Here is a 7,522-nt window from a genome sequence, read left to right on the forward strand (position 1 = left end):
TTCAGACTCAGTCCAAGGCAACTCTCCGGCACTCCCAGGTCAGTCGTCACCCAAAGCCTCTGTCTGTTTTTTGGGGATGCATACCTGTAGTGAGCAGTTCACACTCGCTACTTAAAACCCCAGTTGGAGCTCAGCTGAGCTGTATTTGCTTCCTGGGAGAGAGCTTCTCTCTGGCACCACGAGGCTTTGCAGCTCGGGCTATGGGGGAGGGGGTCTCACGACTTGGATCTGCAGGTTTTACTTACGGATTTTATGCTGTGTTCTCAGGCATTCCTCCCAATTCAGGTTGGTGTATGATGAGTGGATGGTCTCGTTTGTCCCCCCGCAGTTATTCTGGATTATTTACTAGTTGTTTCTGTTTTTTTGTAGTTGTTCCAGGGGGACTACTTAGCTTCCACTCCTCTCTATGCCGCCATCTTGCCCCTCCTCGAGTGATTTTCTTTTGAAAACCTGAAATTTTGGGTATTATGTTCTGAGATTCTGGATCTTATTTAAATCTTGGGTCTTTGCTGGGCCCTGCTGACATCCTACCTGAAGAGGAAGGAACAATACTACCACATTACTGTCAGGTGTCCAATATAAGATTTTAAGAGAACTTAAAGATTTGCTTTTAGATGCTCACCTGCCCATTTTGAGATAGATTTTGCAATTCAGGGTGATTTCCTTAGATACTAAGAAGGAACTTCATGAAATTTCATGGAAAATGATCTTCATCAAATCCATCCCCTACCATCACCTCTGCTACCACTGCCTTCCAATGTTTTATGTCCAATTACTAATGTAAATATTATGAAGTACACCTACATTTTTCCTTGAATTCTTTCCTTAATTTATATTAATCTAGCATCACTTTCCTTTCTCAATAATTTTCAAGATAAAATGAAAACTGAGAAATATTAAAAAGTTTATTTCCTTAGAACTCTACTTACTACAATGAAAATGAAGAAGTAAATGAATATTTGCTCCTCTATTCAACAATCACTTTCTGGAAGTTTGCTACATGCCAGGCACTGCACTAGCATTGAGGGTATTATGGTGAAAAAACAGACTTAGCCCCTGCCCTTGAGAGGTAATTGAGAGCACCCTAACATGAACATTCAGGCATAAAACACGGTTCAGCCTCCCAGGACCTTAAAATCTAACTCAGGGATCAGCAAAATATAGCTCAGAGGCAAAATCTGGTTCACCGCCTGTTTTTGTACAGCACACAATCAAAGAATAGTTTTAAATTTTTCAAAAGGTTCGAAAAAATCCAAAGGAGAATGATATTTTGCATCATATGAAAATTTTATGAAATTCAAATTTTGATGTCCATAATTACAGTTTTACTGAAACACAACCACCCTCACCCATTGTCTAGGGTTGCTTTCATGCTGCAAGGAAAGTTTAGTAATTGTGACAATGACTCTGTTGCCCCCAAAGCAGAATATATTTGCTATATGGCTCTGCTTTGGTTTGCTAAAGCTGCCAGAAAGCAAAACACCAGAAATAGATTCCCTTTTACAAGAGGGGTTTATTAGTTCACAAATTTACAGTTCTAAGGCCATGAAAATGTCCCAATTAAGGCATCAATAGGATACCTTCTCTGAAGAAATCTTGGGTTCCTCTGTCACATTGAGAAGGCACATGGCTGGAGTCTGCTGGGCCTCTTCCAGGGTTAGCTTCTGATTTCCATTGCTTTCTCCAAAATGTCTCTGGCCTTTGGTCTTAGCTTCCTTCTCTCAGCTCCTATGCATTCTTGCTTGTTTCTCCCAGGGCATTTCTCTCTAAGCATCTGAGGGTCCTTTCTTAGCATCTCTGGGGCAAACTCTGGATTTCATTTCTTAGCTTCTCTCCTCGTTCTGGTTGCAACACCTGTCTCCAAAATGTCTCTGAGCATATTCTCTCTAAGCTTCTTGGTCTGTGTCAACTCTCTTTAAGACTCTGGTAATCTAATTAAGACCCACCTTGAATGGGCAGAGTCACATCTCCATGGAAATAATTTAAGCAAAAGGTCCCACCCGCAGTTCGGTGGGTCACATCTCCATGGAAGCAACCTAACCAAAAGGTCCTACCCACCATAGGTCTGCCCCCACAAGAGTGGATTAAAGAACATAGTCTTTTATGGGGTACATAACAGATTCAAACCGGCACAGGCACTGTGCCAGTTTGTATATATTATATCCCATGGAAAAAGCCATGTTCTTTAATGCAGTCTTGTGGGGGCAGATGTATTAGTGTTGATTAGGTTGGAATCCTTTGATTGAGTATTTCCATAGAGATGTGACTCAATCAACTGTGGGTGAAATGTTTGATTGAGTTATTCCCATGGAGATATGGACCCTGCACTTTCAGGGTGGGACTTGATTTAATCACTGGAGTCCTATAAAAGAGTTCACAAACAGAAGGACCTCAGAGCAGCTAAGAGTGACATTTTGGAGAGCAGCTTAGAGAGACATTTGGGAGACAGCCGTTGAAAGCAGACTTTTGCTAACACTTCGGAGTAGCTAACCCAGAGTTTGCTTTGGAGAAGCTAAGAGAGGACAAAACGCCCCAAGAGCAACTTTTTGAAGAATGCACAGGAGCTGAAAGATGTGCTGGAACACAACCCTGGATCAGCAGATGCCAGCCACATGACTTCCCAGCTAACAGAGGTTTTCTGGACGCCACTGGTCTTCCTTCAGTGGAAGTATACCCGTGCTGATGCCTTAATTTAGACATTTTCATGGCCTTCAGACTGTAAAGTTGTAACCAAGTAAACCCCTTATAAAAGTCAATCCATTTCTGGTACATCACATAATGGTAGCATTAGCAAACCATAACAGGCCCTTTAAGAAAAAGAGTGCCAATCCTGATCTAGTTGGTAAGGCAGAATGGACACCAATATCCATAGCTCAAAGCAAGTGGAAAATGTTACATTTACAAGCAGATAAACAGGTTCTTAGAGTTCAAGCAAAGCTAGATCCACAAATGCTATATAGTGTAAAGTGGGCCTAGAAGGAAGGGTAGTCCCAGAGATAAGGAAAGACCATTTATTTCACACTGAGGAAAGAGCCTCCTCAAAATCTAGAAGTCCAAACTCGAGGCATTGGCAAGACCACTCTTTCTCTCCAAAGTCTGTAGTGTTTCTGGTGCTGGCTTCCACGATCCTTGGGGTTCCTTGACTTGTATCTGTGCCTCCTATCCATGGTGATCTCTCTCTCTCCCTGTGCCTGTTCTTACAGTTTCTGCTGACATCTGGCTTCTTCATGTGTGGCCTTCTCTATGTAACTGTGTCCAAATTTCCTCTGCTTTTAAATATGCTAGTAATATAGATTTAGGCCCACCCTCATTCAGTTGGTCCACACCTTAACTAAAAATAACTTCTTCAGAAAGTCCTATTTCTAAATGGGTTTACACCCACAGGGTTGCAGATTAAGATTAAGAACATGTCTTTACTGATGTACGTAATTCAATCTAACACCCTGTCTAATAGCATAGCATATCTAAATGTTTTCCTCACCTCGCTGAGAATTTTATCACTCAGGAGGAAGAAGAATCTGGGAGAAATGGTATTCTGTTTTAAATTCTGACCAATGAGTAAGCAGTTGATGGTTAGGTGGGAGTGGCATAAAGTTTGAAAAGAGTGTGTGGTGGGTGAAGCAGTCATGTAAATGACGATGTTCATTTAATCCATTCCTGTGGGTGCAGACCAGTGGTAGGTGGGACCTTTTGGTTAAGTTATTTCAATTGGGATATGACCCAACCAATTCAAGGTAGGTCTTAATCCCCTTACTGGAGTCCTTTATAAGAGGATAAAACACATACAGAAGTTAAGAGATGAAATAGAGAGAAGCTCATAGAGAAAAGCCCTGGAGAAGCTAAGAGAGGACCCACAGAAGCACAGAGAGGAAGTCACTGAAGCCAGAAGCTGAAAGCAACAATCCCGAGAAAGAAGGACTAGCAGACACCAGCCATGTGCCTTCCCATGTAGTAGAGGTGTCCCGGATGCCAGCAGCCTGTCTTCAGTGTCCAGGTATCATCCTGTTGATGCCTTAATTTGGACACTATCATGGCCTAAGAACTGTAAATTGTAAGCTGATAAGTCCCCATTGTTAAAAGCCAACACATATCTGGTACATTGCATTCTAGCAGGTTTACCAAACCAAAATAGAGTGCTCTAGTCAACTCCAAGTGTGAGATGAAGTAGGACATTGCTACACATAGCCAGAAGGAATCTAAGCTTTAAGAGACAGGGTTAAGAATGTTTTAAAAAAAATGATCTATGTTATTTCTTTCTAAAATAAAATAAAATCTGGCTAAAGAGAACTGAAGACCTCTAAAAATTAAATTTCTGACAACATAATACTAGGGTATTCCACTGAGGAAAAACAGTAACGACAAAGAAGCAGTAGTCACAGAATACTATATAGATGCAAAGCAACCCTATTCTGAACTCTGCTACATAGCAGAAATTCATTTAAATATAGAAGTGACATATATATAGGGACAGATAAAAAAACTTCCGAGAGCATTGATTTTAGGAACACTAATGCCCATAAATATTTGATTTTTTTGTGAAAAATGCTCCTGGGGGAAAATAAAAAGAACACTTCCTCTGTCAAGAGCAAGAGGTTAAAAAGTAAGGTCTAAGTCTACTAACTTGAGGATAAAATATAATTCTCTATGGTGGATAATTTTATATGTGTATGAATTACCATAAAAGAAGGTTAGAGATCATTTATGATAAAAAATTAAAAATAATCACAATAATAATAACATGTATTGAACTGGGCTTTACCTGCACTGTTTTATTTAATTCTCACAACAACCGTAGGAGAGTTTTTATTATCCACATTTTATAAATGGGAAGTGAGGCATAGAGAGTATTATGCAACTTGCTCTAGGTCACACAGCTAAAAGCCAATAGTTTGTTTCTCAAGACACCAGGCAATAAGACTCTTAAGCATATTCTGTCTTTACTAACATGCAACAAACGTTAAACCTATTAGGATGATACAAAAAGTAAGAAGAGGGGAGAGGAGCTATGAGGCTGGTCATGAAGAAAGTCAAGCAGACAATTATGTCAGCAAACCCAGATTATAAAAAGCTATAGCCACAGAGCAGAAGAATACTTAGCTATCAGTTTCCTAATAGCCAGGGAGCCAGGAAAAAAAGAAAAAATAAAGAACTTTTGCCATCCTCATAAACTAAAACAGAAAGGAAGCATAATGGTATGCCAGAGAAATCCAACTTTTTTCTGGTTCTGAACTCTGAATTAGTCTTTATATTAGAAACATTCAAAGTACATAATGGATGGTGTCTTCAATAGCAGTGGACATTCTGCACATAGCTGTTCCTAACAGCAAACTTGATGCATGCTGATGACATAATTAAAGACAGTTCTATAAAGTGTTTTCTATGGAAAATCTGAATAATATAATGCAGAGATACTGCTTTCTGGTGATTCAACCTGATAAGAGAAACTATAGTGAAACTACCAGCCCTGAATATCAGTTGTCTTCGTCAATCTTTTGACAGGAACCACATAGGACTCTAAACTGAGATAAATGAAGTTATCTCTGCTGTTGATTTAAGAGTTTCATGAGCCCTGGATACTGATGTGTCTGAGAGTTAATGGATTTGTTAATGAAAGTTAGAAGCTCAGCTGTGTTGTCCACTGTTCAAGTGGGCCCCTCTGTTTCTGCACGCAAGTCAGGAACAGGCTTTGTAACCATAAGGCATGAGAACTTAACTAACATGAATGAAGAACCACTACCAAATCTTTAGGAAATCACTAAGACCAAGAAAAACAATGAAGACTAGAAATGGGAATATTAAACTGTGAATTTAAGGATGGCTCCGGTAAAATTCTAGAGTGACTTAATACAGTATACTGGTTTGAATGTATTATGTCCCCCAGAAAAAGCCATATTCTTTGATGCAATCTTGTGAGGCAGATATATTAGTGGGAGTTAAGTTAGAACGTTTGGATTGGGTTGTTTGCATGGCAATGCACCCCACCCAACTGTGGGTGATGACTCTTCACTGGATAATTTCCATGGAGGTGTTACCCCACCCATTCAGAGTGAGTCTAAATTAAATCATTGGAGCTATATAAATGACCTAACAGAAGGAGCTCAGTGCAGCTGTGAGTGACATTTTGAAGAGCAACTGAGAGTGACATTTTGAAGAGGAGCTACAGCCAAGAGGGACACTTTAAAGAATGCGCAGAAGCTGAGAGACTAGCTGCAGATGAGAGACAGTTTGAAGACAGCCATTGAAAGCAGACTCTTGCTCTTGAGAGAAGCTAAGAGAGGACAAACACCCCAAGAGCAACTGAGAGTGACATTTTTGAGGAACTGCAGCCTAGAGAGGAACGTCCTGGGAGAAAGCCATTTTGAAACCAGAACTTTGGAGCAGACGCCAGCCACGTGCCTTCCCAGCTAACAGAGGTTTTCTGGACACCATTGGCCATCCTCCAGTGAAGGTACCCGATTGCTGATGTGTTACCTCGGACACTTTATGGCCTTAAGACTGTAACTGTGTAGCCAAATAAACCCCCTTTTATAAAAGCCAATCTGTCTCTGGTGTTTTACAGTCCAGCAGCATTAGCAAACTAGAACATACAGTATGAGAGATTACCAGCACAGGTTTTTTTTTTTTTCTTTTTTTAAAACAGTAGTATTTTAATATTCTTTTATCAATAGTAACAAATGTACCACACCAATACTATGGGTCAATAATGGGGTGAAGGGATATATGCACAACTACATGATGATACCGGCACAGGTTTTTGATAAGAACAACTTGCTGAAGTAGCTACATTTTAAAAAGTGTTTCTAGACTAGCAGAACATAAGAGAACATAAGAATAAGGGAGGTGACCCACGTTTAAGGGAAATGTTGGTTGCCAGGCTTGCAGGCAGGGCTATGTCAGTCCTTCTACCCAGCACTAACCAGCACTACCAGCTGGTGCTGCCTGGACTGAAAGGACTTTTTGCTGGATCTGGAGATACCAGCCTCCCTCTCCTTCTCAGGATTGAAGACTTCTGGTATCTGGTGGGGCCAGTGATCATTACAGTGGGGGCAACTGTGGTCCTGGAATAATCTGTTTATGAAACAGTTTTGAATCCCAGCTCTGTCATTTATTAACTTCAAAATCCAAGTGACTTTCTTAATTTCTCTAAACCTCAGTCTCCTCTACTGTAAAATGGGGATTGTAATACCTACTTCACAGTTTCGTTATGAGCAGTTAATAAGGTAATTCGTGTAAAATGCTTAGCACAGTTCCTAACAAAAGTGGTTGGTAAACATTATCGATTATTATTTTCTTCTGTCAAAATAAAAAAAGCAAGCATAGGTTTAAAAGAATGCTATGAGTTGAAGACTCAAAACTCTCAGGAAATGTTTTTCTTTAATTAAAATTTATCTGCCCCCCCTTACCGTGTATTCACCAGAGACTAACTTACTCTATTTCACAATCCCCTAAGGTTCAGTCTTCCAATACAGATATTATTTAAGGAAGCAATCATCAATGAAGCACAAAAGTGATATGGTAACTA

Source organism: Choloepus didactylus, chromosome 3 (assembly GCF_015220235.1).
Source record: "Choloepus didactylus isolate mChoDid1 chromosome 3, mChoDid1.pri, whole genome shotgun sequence".
NCBI lineage: Eukaryota > Metazoa > Chordata > Mammalia > Pilosa > Megalonychidae > Choloepus > Choloepus didactylus.